This window comes from Nansenia antarctica (genome assembly GCF_963989245.1).
Source record: "Nansenia antarctica genome assembly, contig: SCAFFOLD_872, whole genome shotgun sequence".
Classification (NCBI taxonomy): Eukaryota; Metazoa; Chordata; class Actinopteri; order Argentiniformes; family Microstomatidae; genus Nansenia; species Nansenia antarctica.
The window spans coordinates 2,501-16,368 of NW_027662488.1; the positions used below are offsets into that span (position 1 = coordinate 2,501).

Genomic DNA, 13,868 nt, shown 5'->3' on the forward strand with positions numbered 1-13,868 from the left:
CAGATCACCATGGTTACGTAGTACGTAGCGCCACAGATCACCATGGTTACGTAGTACGTAGCGACACAGATCACCATGGTTACGTAGTACGTAGCACCACAGATCACCATGGTTACGTCCCCGTAGCCTCTCGCATGCATGTCCCCTCACCTCACAGGGCTGAGGGGATGCTGTGCGTCTGGTGTGTCACCGTGTGTTCCTCTGGCTGAGTTGAAGAAAAGAGATGAAACACACTGGAGGTGAAACCTGCTCCTTACCTGTGGTGAACCTGTCTCTCTCTCTCTGTAAACCTGTCTCTCTCTCTCTGTAAACCTGTCTCTCTCTCTCTCTCTCTGTAAACCTCTCTCTCTCTCTCTGTAAACCTGTCTCTCTCTCTCTGTGTAAACCTGTCTCTCTCTCTGTGTCCCAGCTGGTCAGGATGGACTACACTGAGGTCAACATAGACCAGCGCTTCCACAGACACCTCATAGGCAAGAACGGAGCCAACAGTGAGTACACACACACACACACACACACACGCGCACGCACACGCACACGCACACGCACGCACGCACACGCACACAAACACACAAACCCCCACCCGACTACTACAATCCCCTCAGTAAAAGTGTGATGTTGCTAATTGTTTAGGAGCTAATGACATGTGCCTCCCTCTCTCTCTCTGTCCTGTGTGTGTGTGTGTGTGTGTGTGTGTGTGCGTGTGTGTGCCTGTGTGTGCCTGTGTGTGTCTGTGTGTGTGTGTGTCTGTCCTCTGTCCTGTGTGTGTGTGTGTGTGTGTGTGTCTGTCCTCTGTCCTGTGTGTGTGTGTGTGTGTGTGTGTGTCTGTCTGTCCTGTGTGTGTGTGTGTGTGTGTGTGTGTGTGTGTGTGTGTGCGTGTGTGTGTGTGTGTGTGTGTGTAGTAAACCGTATCAAGGAGCAGTACAAGGTGTCTGTGCGGATCCCCCAGGACACGGAGGGCAGCGGTCTGGTCCGCATCGAGGGAGACCCCCAGGGGGTGCAGCTGGCCCGCAGGGAGCTGCTGGACATGGCCCAGCGCATGGTGAGGGAGGGGGGGGGGGCAGGGAGCTGCTGGACATGGCCCAGCGCATGGTGAGGGGGGGGGGGGGGGGGGCTGGACATGGCCCAGCGCATGGCGAGGGAGGGGGGGAGCAGGGGCAGGGATGGTGAGGGAGGGGGCAGGGAGGGGGCAGGGATGGGGGCAGGGATGGTGAGGGAGGGGGGGGAGCCGGGGCAGGGATGGTGAGGGAGGGGGCAGTGAGGGGGGCAGGGATGGTGAGGGAGGGGGCAGGGAGGGGGGCAGGGATGGTGAGGGAGAAGGGGGAGCAGGGGCAGGGATGGTGAGGGAGGGGGCAGGGAGGGGGCAGGGAGGGGGGCAGGGATGGGGTAGGGATGGGGCAGGGAGGGGGGCAGGGATGGTGAGGGAGGGGGGGGAGCAGGGGCAGGGATGGTGAGGGAGGGGGCAGGGAGGGGGGCAGGGATGGGGTAGGGATGGGGCAGGGAGGGGGGCAGGGATGGTGAGGGAGGGGGGGGAGCAGGGGCAGGGATGGTGAGGGAGGGGGCAGGGAGGGGGGCAGGGATGGTGAGGGAGGGGGCAGGGGGGGGGCAGGGATGGTGAGGGAGGGGGCAGGGAGGGGGGCAGGGATGGTGAGGGAGGGGGCAGGGAGGGGGGCAGGGATGGGGTAGGGATGGGGCAGGGAGGGGGCAGGGATGGTGAGGGAGGGGGCAGGGAGGGGGGCAGGGATGGGGCACGGGTAAGGTTGACTTCAACATGTCAGAACAGGTTCATTTTCTAGTGACCTTAAACACACCTCGTCATCCCTTCCCTGTCCATCGCTCCGTGTTTCCTTCTAGGTAGTGGTGGTCTACTCGGAAGGTTGTGAGTTCAAATACCACCTGAAACCACACCACCACCGCTAGTGTGTGTCCTTGAGTAAGGCACTCAGCCCTCAGTTACTCCAGGGGGAATGTCCCTGTCCCTGTCCCTGTAATTCGTAATTGTAAGTCTCTTTGGATTAAAAGCGTCTGGCTAAATGGCTAAACTCTCTAAATTCCATCTGAGTGGATGACCCCTGGGTGTGTCTGACCCCTGGGTGACCCCTGGGTGTGTGTCTGACCCCTGGGTGACCCCTGGGTGTGTGTCTGACCCCTGGGTGACCCCTGGGGTGTGTCTGACCCCTGGGTAACCCCTGGGTGTGTGTCTGACCCCTGGATGACCCTTGGGTGACCCCTGGGTGTGTGTCTGACCTCTCTAAATTCCCTTCTTCTTCTTCTCTCGTAGGAGAACGAGCGCACCAAGGAGCTGGTCGTGGAGCAGAAGTTCCACCGCACCGTCATCGGCCAGAAGGGGGAGAAGATCAAGGAGGTCCGGGACAAGTTCCCCGAGGTCGTCATCAACTTCCCGGACCCGGCCCAGAAGAGCGACGTGGTCCAGCTCCGCGGCCCCAAGAACGAGGTGGAGAAGTGTGCCAAGTTCCTCCAGAAACTCATCGCCGAGCTGGTAAGACGCCCTACCTCACTTCCTGTGTCATCACTTCCTGTCTGTGATGATAGACTTCCTCCTGGTTACTCACAGTTACCTTAACTGTACATAGCTCATAACTGTATATACCTAACTACCGTACTTGCCATACTGTACCTATCTCTGTCATGTTTCTATATCACTATTTGCACTTCTGGTTAGATGCTAATTCAATTACTACTACTATGCAATGACAATAAAGTAAAATCTAATGTAATGTAATGTAATCTAATGTAATGTAATCTGATCTAATCTAATGTAGATAGAGAACAGCTTCTCCCTCTCCGTGCCGATCTTCAAACAGTTCCACAAAAACATCATCGGCAAAGGAGGAGCCAACATAAAGAAGGTGAGTGGAGGTGTTTACCATTCAGGACCAAGTCCGCCAAAATTAACAATAAATATAAAGACACATAAATGAATGTATGAACAAATACACATACAAATACACACAGTATACCGCAATACATATCTATATGTATTTATTCTTTTCCACATTTATTCTTTCTTTTCCACATTCATTCTTTCTTTTCCACTTTATCAGTAATGTATGCAAATATATGGGGGCGTATCTTGCATCTTGTCCACGCCCCTACGCATTTTCATTGGTTGATACCACGCGTGACGTATGAAAGCAGCGACACTGTTATTACCACAGACGGGTAGAGAGTCTATAGCCCCGTTCTCTCACAGCATCTTTCTCCCTATAATTTCCATGGAATCCCAAACTATGTCTATGACATCCCAAGCTATTCCCGTGTTGTCCCCTTTCACACATGTCGGCAATGGTCTATACTAGTCCATCAGCACTGTATGGGAGAACTTGGTGATAACCACAATACCAGTTGACTCAATAACGCTCCGTGCACACCGCGGACCGTGACCCACCGTTCTGGCGCAACCTGGTGGGATGGACTTGACGTACTTCAACGTGCGATGCAGATGCAAAGCTCTACTCGTGTTGCTAGCGAAGTTTCCCACAGAAGTGGGGGAAAAAACGTCAGATCAGATATATAAACGGGTTATTTTGATAAACTGGACACATTTTGTGAATATATATGGTTACTTTCTCGCCTGAAAACATATAAAAACTTCATAAAATGACATATTAACACTTGTCGAGCCAAATTACAGATTTTAGCCAATGGCGGCCAAAATTGAGGATTTAAAATCTGAGGCGAGAGCTGAGGGCTTCATCACGTCTCGCGCAGTATCAACCAATGAAAATGCGCAGGGGCGTGGACAACATGCTGCATACATTACTGATAAAGCATACATTACTGATAAAGCGAAAGACAATGTTGTTTTCACCTAGCTATTCACATAGAATAGTTTGTCTTTGTCATTGTCAGATGTGTATGCAAATATAGGGGCGTATCTTAGACGCACTCTACGCATTTTCATTGGTTGATACTGCGCGTGACGTGGTAAAGCACTCAGCCAAGATTACCTGAACATTTCATTACCATCTGGGTGGGCAAATTCTAGATGTGATTTTTTTATTCCTATACATCCCTAGAAAAGTCTGGGAAAATGCCTATTTTAAGTAGATAATGTATAATTTGTATATTTAAACTTAAACATTCTGAAAACAATAAATGTACCCATCCATGGGTTTAGGGTTAGGGTTAGGGTTATACATTATAATTTGTATTGTAATCTGTAAAATATACAGACTTTTCCAGAATAGAAATCTAATCAGTAAAAACTAATCTAAAACTAATCTAAGCAAGCCTTTAGAATATGGATAATAACACATACAATACATACATACAAATCTTACTTACTCCTCTTACTGTAGGCTATTGTCTTTATATAATGTGTGCATATAATGCACTTTGAATTGCCCTTGTCGTATGAAATGTGCTATACAAATAAACTTGCCTTGCCTAAACCCTTTTGGAAGGTTTTGTTTATGTCCAGGTTTCACACATCTCTGTAGTTACATGATCAGTGAGTGAGTCTAGTTGCTGGTGACCGCTAGGACCATAGGCAGATGCCTTGTTGGTAAGTAATTTGTTCAAAGCAAAAAAACAAATAAAGTGTGTGTTTACCCCCTCAAATAAATTAACTTAGCCCCAGTCAGATCCATATTTAGAGGTAAGTTACCTCAGGTAACTTTAGCTAGCAAGCTAGTTTAGAGTTAGTGGTAATGTTTATCTAGCTAGTTACTAAGCATCCTTATTACATTTATTTTGAACTTATATTCTCAATTGACTTTCACATTGATCTAATTACAGTTTTTCCCAATTGCTAAAACACAAAAGCGAATTCTCTAAACCAAATGACCAGTTCTCTAAACACATTTAATAAAACTAGCTCCCATTTGCCAAAACCATAAACACATTTCACATGAAGACACAATTCACAAAACACAATCCTCCTTTTCTCATAAGTCTAAACACATTTTGTCTTGCTAAAACACAAGTTGCAAAAAACTCTGCTCAAATTCTCAAATTAAAGCTCATGTGATGCAAAATGCTTGCCACAGTCAGCAACATTTGAACACAATGAACACACCTAGCTTCATTCATTAAACATAACGACTCAAAATTTAAGACACTTGTTGCAAATGATTGTGGTGTGTGTGTGTGTGTGTGTGTGTGTGTGTGTGTGTGTGTGTGTGTGTGGTATAGTTCCATAAATAAATAAAAAAAACATCACACCCTGAACATTGTTTTCAGTGAGTATTGGAATGGAATGGACTTTATTTGTCATTGCTACAGTACAGGTACCAAACAACAAAATGTATTGTGTGTAATGGATCCTCTGTAGTGTTTGCATTGAGTTGTGATACAGTACAGTAGTGTACATGTTACGGTACATGTGGGAATACAGTACATGTGGGAAAACTAGGGTTAGGGTTAGGTGCTAGGGTGCTAGGGTTAAGGTTAGGGTTAGGATTAGGGGTAGGGTTAGGGTTAGGGTTAAGGTTAGACATGCCAGCATGTACCAAGTCACCCTAGCACCTAACCCTAACCCTAGTTTTCCCACATGTACCGTATTCCCACATGTACCGTAACATACATACTGTATTTTCTGTAGATTTACATATTGTTCATATGAAACACACAAATCTATGAATGCCCAATACTCTACAGTGATATATTCTGAGAACAGATACTGTAAGGTTTCTAAAAATGTGCTTTGGCAGTTGTGAAAAAAAAGAACATTCTCACACACTGAACATTGTGTTTTCAGTTGTTTTGTTGTAGTCTGTAATGATGCATATAGTGTTTACATTTTTGCAGGCTTTGAGCAGATGTTGAGTTTTGAAGAGAGAAGGTGTGGTTTTGCTTATGTAGCTTTAGAAAAGTGTGTTGTGTTTAGAGTTTTGGGAAAATGGAGGAAAGTTTTGTGAAATGTGTTTTAGCAATTGAGAAAAACTGTATAATCAAAGCTGTAAAGAAAATACAGGTGATGAACAAGAATAGAAATGAAAGAACCAAACTAAGATTGTTTTCGCCAATAGCTATGAAATACATCTCTTAAAAATGTCTGCAAATGCTGAATCACAAAACACGGACGGAATGTACACTATTGTCACTGTCACTGTCGAAATACAGTATTATGTCTGAAAAATTTCAAATAATTCTGAAATAACACTGGCTATAATTGTGTGTGCATGGGTATGCCTGTCTACACAACACATGAAGCACAGAATGTGACAGTGTGTGTACCTCAAATGTACTTTTTGAAGTTGCTGCATACTTTCTGTACAGAGCAAGAACATTAAGAAATGGTCACATCTAATGTCTTCCCTGGCAATGCATCTAGTCTATTTCATTTCATTCTATATATTCTGCTAATATTTTCTAGACATGTCAATATGATTACTGCAAATAGTGAAAATACCACCGCTCATCCGTTATCAGACTTTGCTGAGGTGCTGGAACTGAAGAGTGTCAATAGAGTGCAAAATAACAGTCACTCAAACACTGTGCAAAAAACTGTTTATTGTGAGCTTTCTGTCATATATGATAGGAATATGATTACTGCAAAAATGCACCAAATCATTGTGTTTTGAACGTGTTCTTCACCGTTTTGAACACAGTATGTTAACAATGAAAAAATGTCAACTTTGTCGCTTTTACCACGTCACGCGCGGTATCAACCAATGAAAATGCGTGGGGCATCAACCAATGAAAATGCGTGGGGCGAGGACAACATGCAAGACACGCCCCTATATTTGCATACATTACTGATAATCGGGGAAAGAATGAAAGCTTGAATGTGGAAAAGAAAGAATGAATGTGGAAAAGAATGTGGAAAACAATGTGGAAAAGAAAGAATGAATGTGGAAAACAATGTGGAAAAGAAAGAATGAATGTGGAAAAGAAAGAATGAATGTGGAAAAGAAAGAATACATATAGAAATGTATTGCGATATACTGTGTGTATTTGTATGTGTATTTGTTCATACATTCATTTATGTGTCTATATATTTATTGTTAATTTTGGCGGACTTGGTCCTCCATAGTGTTTACCATTCAGAGACAGAACTCTGTTCTGTGAAACACCAAGGGTATTCCTCTGAATACTTATTCAGTATGCAGTTCGCTTTAACTTTTAACATAATAGACTGTGTCTGTGTGTGCGTGTGTCTGTGTGTGTGTGTGTGTGTGCGTGTGTCTGTGTGTGTGTGTGCGTGTGTGTGTGTGTGTGTGTGCGTGTGCGTGTGTGTGTGTGTGTGTGTGCGTGCGTATCTGTGTGTTTGTCTGTGTGTGCATGTGTGTGCGCCCCCCAGATCCGTGAGGAGACCAACACCAAGATCGACCTGCCGACAGAGAACAGCAACTCAGAGATGATCGTCATCACTGGGCGGCGGGGCCACTGTGAGGCCGCCAGGGAGAGGATCCTCAGCATCCAGAGAGAGCTGGTGAGACCCTGGGGGTGTGTCTGACCCCTGGGTGACCCCGGGGGTGTGTCTGACCCCTGGGTGACCCCTGGGGTGTGTCTGACCCCTGGGTGACCCCTGGGTGTGTGTCTGACCCCTGGGTGACCCCTGGGTGTGTGTCTGACCCCTGGGTGACCCCTGGGTGTGTGTCTGGATGTGTGTAAAAAACAAGCTTTATTGCAAGCTTTGACCTTCTTCAGGCATAAAGCAGACAAGTGAATGCAGTGGTTTTAAGGGTTCAAACAACATCACTTGATTTAGCCAATGCACAACACCTACAGGTGTCAAAACATTTCACCTAGTGACTAAGCATCAAGGGAATTGTAGTCTTGGATTTAATAGACTACAAAAACATACACAAGTGTTGATGAGACAGGAAACACCTCCTTCTCTCCGTCCTTCCGCCAGTGAATGTGTGTGTGAATGAGTGAATGAGAGGCCGTTGTAAAGAGCTTTGGAATAAGGCGCTGTATAAGTCAGTCTGTTTACCATTTACCATCCTCCCTCGCTTTCCCTCCTTCTCTCCCTCCCTCCCTCCGTCCTCCAGGCCAACATCAAGGAGGCGGAGGTGGCCATCCCGGCCAAGCTGCACAACTCTCTGATCGGCTCCAAGGGCTGCCTGGTGCGCTCCATCATGGAGGAGTGCGGGGGGGTGCACATCCACTTCCCCTCCGAGGGCTCGGGGTCGGACAGGGTCACCATCAGAGGCCCCGCGGGGGAGGTGGAGAGGGCCCGCAAACAGCTGCTGCAACTGGCCGAGGAGAAGGTGAGGAGGGGGGAGGGAGGGGGAGGTGGAGAGGGGGTGGGGGGGTGGAGAGGGCCCGCAAACAGCTGCTGCAACTGGCCGAGGAGAAGGTGAGGGGGGGGGGGAGGGGGGGAGGGGGGGGGCAGTGGGGTTGAGCTAGAGAGCTACTAGGGTTGGGTGGTTTTTTGGGCACATTTTTCATACCGTCCCCCAAATTTAACCGCGGTTTAACCGTTTTACCGTGGGAAACCAGTCACCACCTTTTGACTGACTAGTCAGTCAATGTCTCTCATCGTTTCTCTCCTCCTCTCCTCCTCTCCTCCCCTTCTTCCTCCTCTCCTCCTTCTTCTTCCTTTCCTCCTCCTCTCCTCCTCTCCTCCTCTCCTCCCCTCCTTCTCTCTCTCCTCCCCTCCTTCTCTCTCCTCCTCTCCTCCTCTCCTCCCCTCCTTCTCTCTCTCCTCCCCTCCTTCTCTCTCTCCTCCTCCTCTCCTTCCCTCCTTTTCTCTCTCCTCCTCTTCTCCTCCCCTTCTTCCTCCTCTCCTCCTCTCCTCCCCTCCTCTCCTCCCCTCCTCCTCTCCTCCCTTCCTCTCCTCCTCCTCCTTCTTCCCCCTCTCCTCTTCTCTCTCTCCCCTGCAGCAAGTGAACAACTTCACGGTGGAGCTCCAGGCCAAGCCCGAGTATCACAAGTTCCTGATCGGCCGGGGCGGGGCCAACATCCGCCGCGTGCGCGACCGGACCGGCGCCAGGATCATTTTCCCCTCGCCGGACGAGCCGAGCAGGAGCTCATCACCATCGTGGGCCGAGAGGAGGCCGTGCGGCTGGCCCAGAGAGAGCTGGAGGCGCTGGTCAAGAACCTGGTAAGAACCCAGAGAGGAAACGGAATCTCCAAGAGGAAACGTTCTAGAACACGGGAGAGAGAGCGAGTGCGGTCTATCCGGTTGTTAAGTCTGACGTCAAACGTGACGTTTAGCAATTTCCGGGTCCAAACCAGAAAATCTCCGCACCAGAATACCAGTGTACTAAAGCGGTAGAATGACAGTTTAATCGTTTTTTAGACTCGGATCTGTTCATACAACAAGGGACACAGCACTTTCCCGTTTTCTCCATATTGTCAGGGTATTTGAGCCTCGGAAAAGCGCTATATAAAGATAATTAATTATTATTATTATTGCGGCATTTCGAAGAGAGCGCCTCAGCCAACTTTGGACCCGGAAACACGTCACGACTTAACAACCGGATACCACGATGTATGCTGTGCAGATGATCAAAATAATAATAATAATAATAATAATAATAACTTGGTTTTATGTAGCGCCTTTCTCAAACCCAAGGACGCTTTACAGATTTTACAGTCAGAAAGTCAGACAGACAGAAGTACAGATGCTGGTGAAGAGGAGGGGTCCAAGCACAGAGCCTTGAGGCACGCCTTGATTGACTGGGGCTGGGGGGGGAACAGGGGGGGACATGATGTCTATGTGGAGAGAGGAGCCTCCTTGATTTCTTTGTCTCCTCTTTTCAACCCTGGTCTTACTCTTACCTATGTATCCTCCCCCCTCCTCTCCCTCCCTCCCTCCTTCCTTCCCTCCCTCCTCTCTCCCCTCCCTCTCCCTCTCCCTCCCTCTCTCTCTCCCCCTCCCTCCCTCCCTCTCCCTCTCCCTCCCTCTCTCTCTCCCCCTCCCACCCTCCCTCTCCCTCCCCCCCTCCCTTCCTGCCTCCCTCCCTCCCCCTCTCCCTCCCTCCCCCCCCTCCTCTCCTCTCCCTCCCTCTCCCCCTCCCTCTCTCCCTCCCTCCCTCCTTCCCTCCTCCTCTCCTCTCCTCTCCCCTCCCCTCCTCCTGGTCTTACTTACTTACTAACTTCTTAATCTAATCTAATCTGATGTCAGGATGAGGTGGTGGAGGACAGCATGGTGGTGGAGTCTCGTCACCACCGCCACTTCGTGGTCCGGCGGGGTCAGGTGCTGCGGGAGCTGGCGGAGGAGTACGGGGGCGTGGCCGTCAGCTTCCCCCGCCCCGGCCAGCACGGAGACCCCCCCCGCCCCCCCGGTGACCCCCGCCCCCCCGGCCAGCATGCCGACCGCGTCACCCTGAAGGGCGCCAAGGACTGTGTGGAGGCGGCCAAGAGACGCATCCAGGAGATCATCCAAGACCTGGTACGTACGCCCCCCCCCCCCCCCCCCCCCCCCCCCCTGTGTGACCGCACGTACAGGGTTGGACAGTAACGCCCGGAGCAAGTAAAAACTTTGCCGGGTTTGTTTGCCCGAGCCCGACGACGCTGCTGGATCCTGGATGTGTTTACCTGTGTGCAGGAAGAACAACAGACGGCGCAGGCGCCAGACCAGACTAGATGATCGTGGAGTGAAGATATTATCAAAGCGTATGCGCCTGTCGATCACCCGTCGCATCGCGTACGCTTTGATAATATCTTCACTCCACGATCATCTAGTCTGGTCTGGCGCCTGCGCCGTCTGTTGTTCTTCCTCAGTGGTGCAAACTTGTCACCTTTCGGCGAAATTCGCCGTTTTTACCTCAAAATATGTGACCTACGTGTCATGTAGATCTGCAAAAAAAATATTTTTTGGGGGGGTCTACATCTCATCTCATCCAAGTCACATGATGCCCAAGCTAACATCTTCCTGTCTGCTAAACTCTGCTGCAGTTGAATAAAAAAGGTCTTAAGATGGAAGTAGAAACATAAGAAGTGTGTGTGTGGCCCTCCTGTGAGAGGGGTGTGTGTGCCATATTTCAGTATGTAGGCTATGCAGTGTAAGTAAGTGTGTGAGTTTATTCTGTTATTTATGCTATTATATCTAGTAATGTGTTGAGAAGCAATGGAAATGAATCAAGAAATTGATAAAGTAGGCTAACTTACATTATTAACTTATTAACTTATATTATCATGCAACAGAACAGATCACCCAGCATTGCTAATGAAAAGAATCAACCAATGTGAGTATAATACCAATACTTGCTCAATAGGTCTTAAAATCCATTAAAAGTGGTCTTATAAAGGTCTTAAATGTAACTTGTTGAAACCTGCAGGAACCCGCATAATTATTTTGAGAACAGGTTGCTTACATTAATTATGAGGGTGTTAAGGTCAGGGCCATCGCTACTTACACATGCATCATTGTTAGACCACTGTTAATGCTAGAGCTAACCATCTACGGCCCCCCAAAAAAAGTGTCACCTTTTTGGACCATCGCCAGTTTGCACTCCTGCACACAGGTAAACAGATCCAGGAACTAGCAGCGTCGTCGGGGCTCGCGCAAACAAACACATTTTTTACTTGCTCCGGGCAAGCGGGCAAGCGTTACTGTCCAACCCTGGCGTGTGTGTGGTGTTTTGTGTCATCCTGTATTATCGCGAATCTCCATTCCTCTTACCTTAGTCCTACCCCTCCATACCTGCTTTACGTACCCCCCCCTCCCCCCCTGCAGGAGGCCCAGGTGAGTGTGGAGGTGGCCATCCCCCAGCGGTTCCACCGGGCCATCATGGGGCCTAAGGGCTGCCGCATCCAGCAGATCACCAGAGACCACGACGTCACCATCAAGTTCCCCGACCGCGACGACCAAGCAGGTCAGTCCTACTGTCCATGCCCATGGTATATACTACATGTAATAGAAAAGACGAGAGCGCACACCGCAGAAAATAACACATTTAAGCGAGGTGCTGGCAACTGAACAAAATCCAATTAAAAGAAGTAGAAGCCGCACACTCAAGTTCCAGATGCAACAAGATGTGGTTTAATAGGACAAACGGTTTTGACCGTAGCCTTTGTACAAGTACTATAGTTTCACAACAGAACCACCTCACCCCGAGTCTTAACTTCAATTCAATCAAACACAAATATTACAACAAGCACACACACACACACACACACACACACACACACACACACACACACGCACACATACACACACCAAAATAACTTTACTCCAAAATACACCCTCTCAGTATGTAATGCAGACTTGACAGACATGGTTCTCTGGTTGCCACGGTGACGCTGCAGGTCAGGAGCCCCCCCCTCCCCCTCCACCCCCCCAGGAGAATGGAGAACGCGGGGCCGGAGGCGTCGGAGTTCGTCCCTCGTAAGTGTGACATCATCACCATCTCTGGGAGGACGGAGAGGTGTGAGCCCGCCAAGACAGCCCTGCTGGTAGGAACCTGTCTGTCTGTCCCCCTGTCTGTCTGTCCCTCTGTCTGTCTGTCCCTCTGTCTGTCTGTCTGTCCCTCTGTCTGTCTGTCTGTCCCTCTGTCTGTCTGTCCCTCTGTCTGTCTGTCTGTCCCTCTGTCTGTCTGTCTGTCCCCATAACACCTACTGTCTGTCCCTCTGTCTGTCCCCATAACACCTACTGTCTGTCCCTCTGTCTGAGGTTTAATGTTGACCTTTATTGAATTCTCTCTCCCTCCCTCCCTCTCTTCCCACCCTCTCTCTCCCTCCACCCTCTCCCTCCCTCCCTCTCTCCCTCCCTCCCTCTCTTCCCACCCTCTCTCTCCCTCCACCCTCTCCCTCCCTCCCTCTCTCCCTCCCTCCCTCTCTTCCCACCCTCTCTCTCCCTCCACCCTCTCCCTCCCTCCCTCTCTCCCTCCCTCCCTCTCTTCCCACCCTCTCCCTCCCTCCCTCTCTCCCTCCCTCCCTCTCTTCCCACCCTCTCTCTCCCTCCACCCTCTCCCTCCCTCCCTCTCTCCCTACCCCCCTCTCTCTCCCTCCACCCTCTCCCTCCCTCTCTCCCTCCCCCTCCCCCCCCCTCCCCCAGGCTCTGGTCCCGGTCACGGAGGATGTGCAGGTGTCCTACGACCTCCACCGCTACATCATCGGCCAGAAGGGCAGCGGCATCAGGAAGATGATGGAGGAGTACGAGGTAAACACACCTCTACTGCCCCCCTCTGGGGGGAGGGGGGTACTGCACCTCTACTGCCCCCCTCTGGGGCAACACAATTTAACATTTTAACCATTTAGCAGACGCTTTTATCCAAAGTCTGATGATGTCAGACTTCGATGACTCACACCGTGTGTCTGTGTCTGTGTCTGTGTCTGTGTCTGTGTCTGTGTCTGTGTCTGTGTCTGTGTGTGTGTGTGTGTGTGTCTCTCTGTGTGTGTGTGTGTGTGTCTGTCTGTGTGTCTGCATGTGCGCATGCGTGTGTGTGTGTGTGTCTGCGTCTGTGTGTGTGTGTGTGTCTGCGTCTGTGTGCGTGTGCGTGTGCGTGTGCGTGTGCGTGTGTGTGTGTGTGTGTGTGTGTGTGTGTGTGTGTGTGTGTGTGTGCGCGCGCGTGTGTGTGTGTGTGTGTGTGCAGGTGAACATCTGGGTGCCCCAGCCAGAGCAGCAGTCAGACGTTGTCAGGGTAACGGGTCAGGTGACCAACGTGGAGCGCTGCAAGATCGGCCTGCTGGAGAGGGTGAAGGAACTACAGGCCGAGCAGGAGGACAGGGTACACACACACACACACACACATACACATACACACACACACACACACACAGAGAGAGAGACACACACACACACACACACACACACACACACACACACACACAGAGAGAGAGAGACACACACACACACACACACACACACACACACACTCACACACACACACACACACACACACACACACACCTGCTGTTCGTCTCCCTTGTCGGGGAACTGCACGTTGACGTCATGGTCCTTGCGTATCTGTGAGATGACGGTTCCTTTGCGTCCGATGATCTTGGGG

General features: G+C 49.8%; 1 pseudogene across 1 annotated transcript in view; it reads left to right on the forward strand.

Moving 5' to 3' along the window:
• The window catches only part of LOC308175611 (vigilin-like), a 15,961-nt pseudogene extending 2,372 nt beyond the window's left edge, over positions 1-13,589 (forward strand). Inside the window, exons 3-14 of the transcript in view lie at positions 410-488; positions 900-1,039; positions 2,279-2,497; positions 2,781-2,867; positions 7,265-7,396; positions 7,962-8,180; positions 8,796-9,016; positions 10,043-10,309; positions 11,597-11,735; positions 12,169-12,315; positions 12,917-13,021; positions 13,455-13,589. The product of the transcript in view is annotated as a vigilin-like (transcript). The remainder of the gene's footprint in view (positions 1-409; positions 489-899; positions 1,040-2,278; positions 2,498-2,780; positions 2,868-7,264; positions 7,397-7,961; positions 8,181-8,795; positions 9,017-10,042; positions 10,310-11,596; positions 11,736-12,168; positions 12,316-12,916; positions 13,022-13,454) is intronic.
• The last annotated feature ends 279 nt before the right edge of the window (positions 13,590-13,868 follow it).